Source organism: Bubalus kerabau, chromosome 7, assembly GCF_029407905.1.
Source record: "Bubalus kerabau isolate K-KA32 ecotype Philippines breed swamp buffalo chromosome 7, PCC_UOA_SB_1v2, whole genome shotgun sequence".
Classification (NCBI taxonomy): Eukaryota; Metazoa; Chordata; class Mammalia; order Artiodactyla; family Bovidae; genus Bubalus; species Bubalus kerabau.
Genome location: NC_073630.1, coordinates 99,057,058 through 99,071,500, shown reverse-complemented (window position 1 = coordinate 99,071,500; position 14,443 = coordinate 99,057,058).

Here is a 14,443-nt window from a genome sequence, read left to right as displayed (position 1 = left end):
TGCCAAAGCCCTGACAGAGATGCCCGCTGCCAATCATTCATTCGCTGCCAATCCCAGAGCGAGGCCGGGCGGGATGGCTCCCTTCCACCCTGGCACAAGGACTGGAGGAAACAATGTGCTGAGATACGAAGAGATGAAAGCGGGGCTGAGGATGCAAGGCACCCAACAGATGTATCCCGTGAGGAGATAACGGGGCGAAGAGTCATTTAGCAACCAAGCATATGCAGGGTCTCGGGAGGGAGGCTTGGGCAGGGGTCTGCCTAGGGATGCGCTGAGGGAGGAGCAGGGGAAGCCCTTCAAAACCTCAAAGTTGGAGCTGCTTCTCTAAAAATACATGAAGATCAACCCCCTCCCACATTACCTGTAAGACCACTCTCTCTCTCCTACCCTCTCTCTTTCTCTCTCCCCCTATCCCTGCCCCACCCTGTATGTACCTCTGTGTCCCTAACTAGCTCTGAAAAGATGCACTTCTCTTGCCCTCTTCAAGCTTTCTGGTCACCGATATAAGGAACACCTTCCTGTTTTTAATGTTCCACCGCAGTCTTTGCCTTGTAATTTGAGGAGGAAGGGAGTCTGTCAGGCTACCTTTACTGCATTTGAAAAAGTAAAGTGTGTTTGGGGACTAAGTGTTGCATATATTAACAACTTAAGTGAAAAAAAGGGAAATGTTTCAATTTCTAGCCTGTCAAAGGGCATAGAGATGAACAAGGGAAAGCAAGAGAATTTTTAAAACAGCAAGGGATGGATAAATGTAAAATGCAGGATAGAAGTTTCTTCTGAGGGTTTTTTTGGGGTTGTGGTTACCTAGGTGGACAGCATATTGTTTTTTTTGTTTTTTTGTTTTTTTTTTTTATGTCAGGCACATATTTTATAGATATTCTTTTTGTCCTTTCCATATTTAATAAAACAACAACAAAACTCAGAGGCTTTAGGGCTTGTGGAACTCAGTATTTAAGTTGAGTATAACAGCTTGTTATTGAATATATGTATACATATTATGTATAAAATTATAATACTCTTTTTAGTGTAAATATGAAATATTTGGGTCATTCTTATACTGGCTCGTGATCACAAGATGACTGCCATAATTCCAGGCATCACACCATTAAGAAAGGGAAGGGCAAAGAAAAGTAGTTCTTTCCTTTTATGTGAAGGAAATACTTTTGGTTTTTATTTATTCCCTGGCCACAGATACTTGCAAAGTCTGGGAGAACCAACCTTTAAAATGTAAAAAGATAGAGATAAGGATATTGGGAGTGGTTGTGAGTTGCAACCAAAGGCGTCTGGCAAAAAGCTCAGGGCAAAGAAGACTTAATGCTAGCTAGCATCAGGCAAGAGCAGATTATCACACTTATTATTTTAAATAAAAGTCTTTTGTTCTCATTATTGTCATTAAAACTTATCAGTCAGGGATACTGTACTTGAATTTAGCAACTTCTTTGTGAGTTTCATCAAATTCTATTTCAAAATAAAGGCTCAAGCTTACTCAACATGTTTATAAGACAGAGACATAAACTCTGACTTATATCTGAATAAAATTAGTCTTGGGGGAAAAAATATAAATAGAACTAACTTGTTTACAAACCTAAATGAAACAAGGAAAATGACTCCTGTTAGAAGGACTAGAGTTTTAATCCCAACTCTGTTAACTCACTAGATGTGTGACTTTGGATATTTTTTCTGGTTTAAGTCTATATCCTTATCTGTAGCTATGGCTTCCCTTGTAGCTCAGTTGGTAAAGAATCTGCTTGCAATGCAGGAGACCTGGGTTCGATTCCTGGGTCTGGAAGATCCCCTGGAGGAGGAAATGGTAACCCACTTCAGTATTCTTGCCTGGAGAATCCCATGGACAGAGGAGCCTGGCAGGCTGTAATCCATGGGGTCGCAAAGAATCGGACACGACTAAGCGACTAAACCACCACCATCACCTTATCTGTAAATTGGTTAATAATGTATTAACCTTGCAGGGTTATGGTAAGACTTAGAAATATTGACATGTTTTAAAATGTAGTAATTGTTAGGGACCCAGTAGAAATCAGAATTCAGCCAAGTGGGTCAAAGGAAAAGATTACTTAAAAAGAGGTGGGCACAGCTGTGGGAACAAATGAGAAAATGAAATGCACAGAAACAGCACCACAAGAAGCTCTTAGGAGAGGAATTAGAGTTTCTATAACCCAGTAAGGACTGGAACCTTGGAGGAGAGCTCAGGAGTACAAGCTACTGCCAGAGAGGTCATGACATAGCAAGGAGAGAGAAGGGATGCAACACCCTAGTCTTTCTCATCTCACATCTTTCAATTTCATGTTAATATCCTCTGTTGGCCTGACCCAACTGGGAACTAGTTGGCAATGTACTGGAACATGAGGCTGGATCTACATGGGTCAGCTTTTGAGGACCTCAAGTCAGGCTTAGAAGGCTGGAGAATAGATCTTGGGGAGAATAATCAGCAAGTAACTATTATTATTCATCAAAAAGTTTGTCTGAGAACTCTCTCTGCAAACCTCTTTGAAGCACAATTCCAACTGGAAGTAAAAACTTAACAGGCTTTAAGTAAACCTAACCATCCAAGTTTTTAAGAGTCATCTCTCAGAGCCCTTTGGCTGCAAGTTCCTACTAGCACTGATTTCCAGAGGTCTTGGCAGGCTGTGTAAGCCAAGACCTGGAAGAATTTTAGAGTACACCCTATTGACTTCCTTTGGGCATCCCTAGGTCTCTCATCATTTTGTGGTTTCCTGTGTCGGCCTCAGTCTTGCTAGACCTGGTTAGTCACTTGCTGACTGTTGCTTTCAAGAAAGTCAGCCAAGATTCAGCAAAAAGTGACTACTTCATAACAAATCAACCCCGCAGCAACAGCAAATCCTACTAACACATTTTCTTGAGTTCAAAGTCTGTGTGGACTTCAGATTGAAGTAACTTTTCCTCTTCCTGATTTTGCCAGCCCTATCCTCTCCTCCTATACCTGAACTAACCCATAGGCAAAATGATGAAAAACAGTGGTAAAGAAACATGTTCTTTTTTCTAATTTTATATAAAATTATAGCTTGAATCTTGATAAATCTCTATAAATCTAGAACTAGATCAGAATCTTGAGTGTTCACACTACACATTAGTACAATAAAAAGCCACATTTTTTAATTTCCTAGGCACTGAGTTTAAAAATTTGTGAGGCCTGATACAAAATTAAAAGTCACTGTTTAAATGGAGAGAAACATTATAGAAATATAGAATATGAAGAGTGAGATGCAAAGATGAATAATTTGGAAGTACTATATACAACTAAACAATGAATCAAAATGAATACTCAGAAGTGTTTAAATGCAGACATAGAGATCAATAGAACAGAATAGAGAGCCCCAAAATAAACTCACACACTGTCGATTAATTTATGACAAAGGAGGCAAGAATATACAAAGGAGGCAAGAATATACAATGGAGAAAAAACAAGTCTTTTCAGCAAGCAGTGTTGGAAACACTGAACAGCTACATGTAAATTAATGACATTAGAACACTCCCTCATACCATATACAAAAGTAAATTCAAAATGGTTTGAAGACCTAAATGTAAGACATGATACCATAAAACTTCTAGAAAAGGACACGGGCAAAACACTTTCTGACGTAAATTGTAGTAGTATTTTCTTAGATCAGTTTCCCAAGGCAAAAGAAATAAAAGCCAATGAGGCCTAATCAAACTTAAAAGCTTTTGTACAGCAAAGGAAATCATCAACAGAACGAAAAGACAACCTATGAAGTGGGAGAAAATATTTGCAAATTATGAGACCAATAAGGGATTCATATCCAAAAATATACAAATAGCTCATACAACTCAATCAGTATATATACTAACAATGAATAATTAGATACCAAATATTTTCTGTATTACTAAAGCTCCTGATAAAAGAGGGAAATACCTATGAGTCTAACTAAATTGTGTAGGATCTATATGCTGCAAACTAAAAAGTGCTTACTAAAGAAATTAAAGAACATTTAAATGATGGAAATATATATCTCACTCATGGTTTGCAATACTCAATATAGGAAATAAATAATAAAAAAGAGATACAAATACAGCTTTTATTTTAGATTTTTTGGCAAAGGTGCAAAAATAATTAAATGGAAAAATGAATAGATTTTTCAATAGATGTTATTGCAACAATTGGACATCCATATGCCAAAGCAGAAGCAAATAATAAAATCTCACACTTATTACATCAATATTAATACACAATAAATATATCATAGATCTAAATCTAAAACCTAAATCTTATAGAACTTTTAGAAGAAAACAGAAGTAAGTCTTTATGACTTGGGGTTAGGCAAACTTTATGACTTGGGGATATCAAAAGCATGACTGAAAAAAGGAAAAATATAACTTGGACTTAATAAAAATTTAAAACTTCTCTCTGAAAGCCTCTGTTAAGAGAATGGATAAACAAGCTCAGGCCAGGAGAACACATTTGTAAATCATATATCTAACAAAAGACTTGTATCCAAAATAGAAAAAGAACCCTTGAAACTCAAACATAAGAAAATAAAGAGCTCAATTAAAATATGGGTAAAGGGTTTAAACAGATACTCACCCATCAGAATGTATCGATCAAATTAAGACATGAAATGATGTTCAACATCTTTAGATACTACAGATATGAAAATAAAACTACAGTGATTTTCAATATTTGAATGGTTTAAAAGAATATTGCTAATACCAAGTATAAGTGCATTAGTCTGCTTGGGCTGCTGTTACCAGAATACACTAGGCCTGGTAGCTTAGACAACAGGAATTTCTCACAGTTCTGGGGACTGAAAATCCAAAATCAGGATCCTCACATGGCTGGGTTCTGATGAAAACCCTTTTCCTGTTTTGCAAATACTACTTTCTTGCTGTATTCTCATGTAGTAGAAGGAGAGATCATTTTTATCCAGTCTTTTCTTATGTGGGCACTAATCCCATTCACAAGGGCTCTACTCTCATGACCTGGGGCTTTTCTGGTGGCTCAGTGGTACAGAATCTGCCCACCAATGCAGGAGACACAGGAGACATGATTTTGATCCCTAGGTCAGAAAGAGCTGTGGAGGAGGAAATGGCAACCCACTTCACTGTTCTTGCCTGGGAAATCCCATGGACAGAGGAGCCTGATTGGCTACAGTCCATGGGGTTGCAAAGACTCAGACAGGACTAAGCAATTGCACACACAGGCTCATGACCTGATTACTTCCCAGAGTCTCTACCTCCAAACACCTTCACACTGGGGATTACAGCATCAGCATATGAATTATGGAAGGAACACAGACATTTAGTCCTTAGTAACTAACAAAGATACAGAGGAAATAGAACTCTAAAATACTATGGGAACCTGAAATCTTCCTGTCACTCTGAAAAGTTTGATAGTTCTTCTAAAAATAGAGTTAAAATACTTATGTGACCCAGAAATCTCATTGTTTGAGTGTTTATCCTAAAGAAATTAAACTGATATTTACAAAATCTTATTCACTAACATTGATAACAGCTGTATTCACAATATGGAAAAAAAACCCAAAATGTCTTTCAGTGGGTGAATGAATAAACCACTTTCATATATACATACAATGGAAAGTACTTGGAGAAAAAGGAATGAACTCTTGATATATAGAAAAACTTGGATGATACCCAAAGGCATTACACTGAGTGAAAAAAGCTAATCTGAAAATGTTGTTGTTGTTTAGTCACTAAGTCGAGTCCCACTCTTTTGTGACCCCTTGGACTATAGTCCACCAGGCTCCTCTGTCCATGGGATTTCCCAGGCAATAATACTAGAGTGGGTTGCCATTTTCTTTTCCAGGAAATCTTTCTGACCCAGCGATCGAACCCAAGTCTCCTACTTTGGCAGGCAGATTCTTCACCACTGATCCACCAGGAAAGCCCCCTACAAGGTTATATGAACTGCTGTTTTTATTTATGTTACATTCTCCAAAAGACAGAACTATAGTCCTGAGAGGTGGAGTGTTGCTGTAACATATAACAAAAGATGTGAAAATGGCTATCTTAGCCTTATCAATACTCTAGGGGTTTGAGATATTTAGAGGCTGATCTTGGGGAAAAATATGATCATGAGGTGGTAGTTCCACAAACAGGCTTTATTTGGGTAACACTTTGATGGATTTGCATGTTAGGTGGAATCTCTCACACCAGGAAATTGTCCAGAGGGACAGTTGTCCCTCTGGTGGTAATTGTTTTACCACCAAGAAAGGTAGCAAGACAAGGGAATTCTGAGAGAAAGGTGTGAGAGGTGATGTTGCTCTTTAGCCCAACAGGGAGTCTCTGTGTTTTGAAGGGTAGCAGTAGTTTAGGGTCTTTACAGCTCTTGAGTTTGTCTTAACTATCGCTAGCAGATGTTGTGTGTAGGTTTATGGGGCATGCAAAGCAGATGGACTTTACATGGCTAAAAATCCATTTGTTTGGGGTGTGTTTAAAACAACTGGGGGTGTGAAAATTTGAGTTTGACACTGATGAAGTTGATGGTAGAGATTTGATGTAAATATCCTAGAGGCCAATATACAGAGGCTAACTTTGACTCATTTATATAACAATAGAGTAAGGGGTAGAGGTTGGAAGAAATTTGAGCACAAAAAGTTTGCCTTGAAAAGGCTGTTGGGAGGAACATGAATGTTAAAGGCAATTCTAGTAAGGATGCAGAAGGGAAAGAGGAACAGTTTATTGGAAGATGAAGGAATTTTAAGTATAACTGGAAAAATTGTTATAGTGGCAGAAAACTTGGCTTCATTGTGTTCTACAATTGTGGAGAGAGAAGAAATTGTAAATGATGAAATTGGATATGTTACTGAAGAGATTTCCAAGCAAAGTATTAAAAGGGCAATCTGTTTTCTTTTTCTTTCTTTCTTTCTTTTTTTTTTTTTGCTTAGTAAAATGCAGGAGGAAAGAGATAAATTGAAAAAGGAATTGTTAAGCAAAAAAAGAAGCGGTGCTTGATGATTTGGGAGCTTATTGGCCAATCTATATTTCAAAGGATGTTAATACTAGGAGACTGACTAGGGAAGTGTGTTCTGGAGAGAAGGCCAAGTGTATAGCTGGATAACATTTGCTGGATCAGTTAGGCATGTGACTCATGAATCCACTCAATTGTCTTAGGAGAAGGCAGGAATAGAGACAGAGTTATTCTGGAAATATTTCTGGGGGATTCTTTTGTCTAATGGTATGGACCCTTGTGACATAAGGGAGACCCACAAGGTTTTTGAGAATGTTATATCAGCAGAAACACTGCCTGCTTGGACTGAAAGGGGTAGCAGCGGGACAAAATGAGAAAGCTGTTGGGCTTCCAAATTACTCAAGCAGGACACTGCTACAGCAAACGTATGCTACCCTTCAAGAAAAAGTAACAATGACTCCAAGGATGCAGCCACTGAAGGTTGTAAGAGACCTATGGAGTCTCAGAGGCAGAGCATTAAAACACAGAGTATTACTCATAGACGTTGAAACTTAATGGAATTTTCCTTTATGTATTTCTAACTTACCTGAAACTGGTGACCCCTATATTACTTCCAATTTCTCCCTTTTGGAATAGGAGTATCTATCCTGTCTATATCTAATATCTATGCCTATCACACCATTGTATTTTGGAAGCAAGTAACTTGTTTCCTTGTTTTAGATGTCCACAAAATAGAAACTTTTGTTCCAGGATGGATCAGGCTCAGACTCTAACCCATACCTGACATAAATGATAAGTTTTGGGACTTTTGAGCTGACGATATTTTGATGAAATTTTAGATTTGAGAGTTGATGCTGTAATGAGTTAAGATTTTGGAGGATGTTGGGATAATGAGAATATACTTTACACATGAGACAGTTGTGAACTTTGGGGGGCTAGACAGTGGACTTTGGTAGGTTGAATGGCATTATCCTCCAAAGATATTTTGTTCTTGTTCAGTCACTCAGTTGTGTCTGACTCTTTGTGACCCCATGAACAGCAGCATGCCAGGCTTCCCTGTCCAAAGATATGGTGGCCATATTCTAATCCCTAGAATCTGAGAATGTGATCTTATTTGGAAAAATAGTCTTTGCAGATGTAATTGTTAGGATTTTAAGATTAGCTTGCCTGTGCTATGCTTAGTTGCTCAGTTGTGTCCAACTCTGCGACCCCATGTATGGTGGCCCATTAGGCTACTCTGTCCATGGGGATTCTCCAGGCAAGAATATTAGAGTGAGTTGCCATGCCCTTCTCCAGGGGAACTTCCTAACCCAGGGATTGAACCCAGGTCTCCTGCATTGCAGCAGATTCTTTATCGTCTGAGTCACCAGAGAAACCATGGACTCTAAACCCAATGACAAGTGACCTTATAAGAGACACACAGAAGAAAGACACAGAGGAAGATGAGAAGACTATGGGAAAACAGAGACAGGGATTGGAGTTATACAGTCATAAGCCAATGAATGCCTGAAACCATTGGAAGTTGGAAAAGTCAAGAAATTTTTCTCTCTTAGAGACTTCAGAGAGACTTACACCTTGACTTTGGACTTCTGGTCTCCTCCAGAACTATGAGAGAATTATTTTCTATTGTTTTTAAGTCACAGAGTTTGTCATTAATTTGTTATGAAAACCCTAGGAAACAAATATACCTACCTTGTTACGTTTTTGGATTTAGAACTCTGTTAGGAGAGAGTCACATTAGCATTATAAAAGAGCCTTCATATGGTTTTAATTTTTTTGTATAAGTTTGGGAGCCTGAGATTTTTGGTTCTGGAGATGATTTGTCATTGTTCAGTTGCTAAGTTGTGTTCAACTCCTTGTGACCCCATGGATGGTTGCTGCCAGGCTCCTTTGTCCATGTGATTTTCTAGGCAAGAATATTGGATTGGGTTGCCATTTCCTTTTCCTGGGGACCTTCCTGACCCAGGGATCGTATCTGCACCTCCCATGTCTCCTGCATTGGCATGTGGGTTCTTTACTACTGACCCACCAGGAAAGCCCCTTTTGGGGTGATTGGGACAAAGACAATACAATAAGTTTATACAGACATCTTTACAGGTCTCTTGCACAGACTTCTATGCAGAGCAAACTTTTAGGAAAAGCTTAGGATTCTGTATCACCTATATTTTTGTGTCTTATTTGGAAATATGCAATTCCTCTGGGAAAGTATATATAATTTTTTTTTAAGTATATTGTTTTTAACTTGTGGTGTATTACTTCTAGAATGGGATGTAATTCCAACATATAGTTAAGACATAAGGACAAGAGGACAACCTTTCTGAGCTGGTTTTCTCATCTCTGAAATGGGAAAGCACTAATATCCAATCTGCAGAATTGCTTATTTTTTTCTTTTGGGAAAGAATATGAATATGCTTTTAAAGGTGTAAAGTACTACTTGTGATGGTTAATTTTGGCCATGGGGTGCCTAGGTTAAATACTATTTCTGAGTGCATCTGAAGATGCTTCTGGGTGAGATTAGCATATGAATTGGTGGACTCAGTAAAGTAGATTGTCTTCCTGGATGGGGGTGGACAGCATCTGGTCTGCTGAGGTCCTGAATAGGACAAAAAGCAGAGGGTGAGAAGATTCATCCCCTTCTTGCCTGCCTGCTTCTGCTGGGAAATTGGTTTATTTCCCTGCTCTTGGACTAGAATGTATACCATTGGCTTCCCTGGTTCTCAGGCCTTCAGATTAGGATTGGAATTACCACTGGCTTCCCTAGGTCTTCAGTTTGCAGATGGCAGATTGTGGAATTTATCAGCCTCATAATTATGTAAGTCAATTCCTTATAATAAATCTATCTACCTATCTGTTTATCTTGGTTCTAGTTCTGTGTTGGTTCTGTTTCTGACAAAAACACACACAAATCTACTTTAAAACTATTAATATTATTGGATGATTTTAAGTCAAACCATTATAACTTTTAAGCTTTACCTTGTGTGGTTTTCTTTTGTTTTTCCTCTCACTCCTTACTCCATTAAGTTCATTCATTCAACCAGGATATATCAACCAGTCAAGTATACTAACTTTTTATTAATTTGTACAAATTTGGATGACTTGTCTATCTCAGATCATTTTCAGACTAAGAATTTTATTTCTAATTTTTGGAGACTGTTAAAATCATAAACTGTTTTTAGAAAATTGTGAATAAGTGGTTTTCTCCTAGGATTAATATATTCACCAAGTTATTCCCATTCGGCTGTCACTTACCTGTTACATACTAGAGGTATTCAGCTATTTTGATGTCTTTCTTATTGGTAAAGGTTGGTCTTTTTGGTCCCTGGACCCAATATTCACCCACCAGCAGAAGATAACATTGGATTCCACAGGTAAAGGGCTCAATCCAAGACCACCCTACACTTCAGATGCCAGTCACAAGTCCCTGTGACTTCTGAAAGAGATGGGAATATCAGACCACCTGACCTGCCTCTTGAGAAATCTGTGTGCAGATCAGGAAGGAATAGTTAGAACTGGACATGGAACTACAGACTGGTTCCAAATAGGAAAAATAGTACATCAAGGCTGTATATTGTCACCCTGCTTATTTAACTTATATGCTGAGTGCATCATGAGAAATGCTGGGCTTGATGAAGGACAAGCTAGAAACAAGATTGCCAGGAGAGTATCAATAACCTCAGATATGCAGATGATACCACCCTTATGACAGAAATTGAAGAGAACTAAAGAGCTAACATTACTTTGCCAACAAAGGTCTGTCTAGTCAAGGCTATAGTTTTTCCAGTAGTCATGTATGGATGTGAGAGTTGGACTATAAAGAAAGCTGAGCAGCAAAGAATTGATGCTTTTGAACTATGGTGTTGGAGAAGACTCTTGAGAGTCCCTTGGAATTCAAGGAGATCCAACCAGTCCATCCTAAAGATCAGTCCTGAGTGTTCTTTGGAAGAACTGATACTGAAGCTGAAACTCCAATACTTTGGCCACCTGATGCAAAGAGCTGACTCGTTTGAAAAGACCCTGATGCTGGGAAAGATTGAAAGTGAGAGGAGAAGGGGACAACAGAGGATGAGATGGTTGGATGGTATCACCGACTCAATGGACATGAGTTTGGGTGGACTCCAGGAGTTGGTGATGGACAGGGAGGCCTGGTGTGCTGCAGTCCATGAGGTCTCAAAGAGTTGGACACGACTGCGCTACTGAAATGAACTGAACTGAATTTGCTAGAACAGCTTACAGCTTACAAAAGTCAGAGAAACATTTTACTTGCTGCTGCTGCTGCTGCTGCTAAGTCGCTTCAGTCGTGTCCGACTCTGTGCGACCCCATAGATGGCAGCCCATCAGACTCCCTCGCCCCTGGGATTCTCCAGGCAAGAACACTGGAGTGGGTTGCCATTTCCTTCTCTAGTGCATAAAAGTGAAAAACGAAAGGGAAGTCGCTCGTCGTGTCCGACTCTTAGCGACCCTATGGACTGCAGCCTACCAGGCTCCTCCGTCCATGGGATTTTCCAGGCAAGAGTACTGCAGTGGGGTGCCATTGCCTTCTCCAATTACCATTTTATTACAAAGAATATTAAAAGACACAAAACAACAACCAGATGAAGAGACACATAGTGCAAGTTTCCAAACAAAGGGGCTTCCATCCTCCTGGAGCCTGGGGCCTGGAACAAGTAGCATGTGGAAGCGTTCTGGTTCCCCAACCTTGGAAGCTCTCCAAACTTTCTTTGGGTTTTTAGAGTGGCTTCATTACATAAGTATGATTGATTAACTCACTGTCCATTGGTGATTGACTCAATCTCTAGCCCCTTTCCCCTCTCTGGAAATCATGGGGGTGGCACTGAAAGTTCCAACCCTCTATTCATGGTTGATTACCCTGTGGCCAAAAGTCACGTTCATGAACATAAATTCACTTGTGGGGGGAGGGGCTTGTTATGAATAACAAGACACCTATTTCACCTTTCATGGCTCTGAAGCATTTTCAGGAACTAGGGACAAGAGATGAAATATTATTTAGTATAGCAAAAGAATCTCCTATTGCTGTTATCACTCAGAAAATTTAAAGGAATTTGGGAGCTGTGAGCTAGTAACTGTGAATGAAGACCAAATATACATGAGAAATATATTTTGGTCATCTGAATGACCAAATATATGTATTCCTTATAAATCACAAAGTTGCAGTTGGCTATAGAATTTTTGTTTGTTTCTCTATTTGAGAGAGCCAAATATTCAATTATACTGATTTTAACTTTAGAGTCTTCTTATGTCTCAGAACAAAAACCAAAAAAGCCTCTAGATGTTAGCTGAAAAGCTCAGTCAAAAATCTAAATAAATATTGCAAAATCATTCCTTGTATTTGAGTTTTTCTGTTTTAACCTGGATTTTAGATGTCCCTGACTGTAGCCTTCATTTTAATTAACTTCAATCAAATGCAGACTGATTTTAGAAAGAAATGTCAGGAAGAATAAGATAAGAAAAATATGTCAACGCTCACTCTTCATGTTGCAGCCTTTAACTCCAAAAAAAAAAAATAGTTAAAAGGCTATCTAAATTTTATTCATGCAAAACAATTACTTCCCGTATCTGATTCATTACCATGTAGCCATGTTAACTCATGGTAGATTCATTTCCTTTATTTGCTTTCTCTGAAGGCATTTTTTTTCACTTCACTGTTTACTGCTTGTCCAATATTTTGTTTTTTCTACTATTCTTTGTTCAAACTGCAAAAATCTGAAATAAAAATATAATATAGAAGTATAGGCATCAGCTAACATTTTCTATGGCATATGGTACTTCAGATGCCATATGTACCAGTGTTTAGTGATTCTGGCAAAGAGGCATAGAATGGTGAAATCCAACTGCCAGGATTGCTGAAAACAAATATGTAAATGCTCCAGGGCTTTTGTTATTCATAACATACCTCTAACACAGCACATACAATATGCTGTTCATTCTGTAACTAGTGTAACTAATAAACCACATTTTTCTGTCTTATTTTTTAAGGCTTCTCCAAGTTTGTATGGTCTTCTGCCTCTAACCTTGAATCTCACTACTGAACTCTGTATTTCAGGAAGCTCATATTAATGAAAGAGGCCTAGGGGAATACAGTTTTCTCTTTCCAAGGGCTCTTATTTATTTTTCAAATTAAAATCCAAAGTCTTCTACAGGCCTCTTCTATGAAACAAAGAAAACACTGGGCATGTTCTCTAGACAGCAGGAGTTAGGGGAAGGCAGCTAACACCAGGAAAGGCAAATTTGGGCAGGAGAACAGAAGGGACTTTATTAGGAGGCTAGTCAGTGGTTTTCCCAACAGTGGAGTTCTATAGGAAGTCACAAGAGAGGAGACTACAGATATAATTGCTTTGAAAAAGGGAAATGATCATTTTAATAATGTTTAAGCCCACATAAAATGATCACAGTTTAGAGAATAAAAGTTGACCTTGTTTTTTTGTTGTTGTTATTTTTCTGCTGGTTTAGTTATAGCTAATGGGAAGCACACCTAATCTCCTTCTTTCTGTTTCATAGATAGGAAATCCACACAAAGTGGACAGAACAGTAGACCAGCAGCTAGAATACTTAGAGATCATTACTTTCCATTTGTCCTCAGACAAGCTGTTTAACCTCTTTGAGCCTGTTTCCATATGTATGATGAGGATAATATCTTCTCTGGGGATATTACTGTGAGGATAATATGATATAATCTTTGTGGAAGTGCACTTATCTAGCATTATTATTATTAAAAAGAAAGCATCTGTAGATTTGCTGATAGTTTAGAGACTTAAGGAGGCTCGTACTACTTCTGAGTATTTTTCTGTACGCATATAAACCTAGAAGGAATATTGGAAATAGAAAGTTGTGAAATGTGCCAGTAACACTGTCAGCAATGAAAGTGTCTTCCTCTAGGTTTAATTCTTTTAGGCGAAAATCAAGTGAAACTGACATTTTATAGGTCAAAAATGGTCTACTGTAAGAAATTTTACTTGTTCCCCTTTATCTCTTCCCCAGAATTCCAATGATCTCTCCCTCACTCTCACTCTCTCACACACACACTCATACCCTTTCCTTTCAAGCAGTAACTGGTAACTAGAAGAACAGTCTGCTTTCCATTTCTGTTTAATAGCCTCTTCCCTTTCTGTTTAATATCATCCCAAATTAATCCCCAGATTATTTTGCTTGTAAGCAAGTGTGTATGTTAGTCACTCAGTCGTGACTAAGTGACTAACCATGGACTGTAGCCTCCCTGGTTCCTCTGTCCACGGAATTCTCCAGGCAAGAACATTGGAGTGGGTGTGCCTCTAAAATGTGAACCTCTCATTTTCATTGCTGTGCTTCAGTCCAGGTCCTCCTGTCTTATTTGTATTATTGAATTACTCTTCTACCTAATATTCAACCTAATAATTCTGTGGTGGCAGCAACAGTAATCTGAAAGCCTTGGGAGTGAGTTCAGAGTCTGTAGGATCAAGAAACTCTCTCCAGATTTAGTCTGAAATTCAAGGTATAATCTTGAAGAGATATCAAGGACATTAGTAG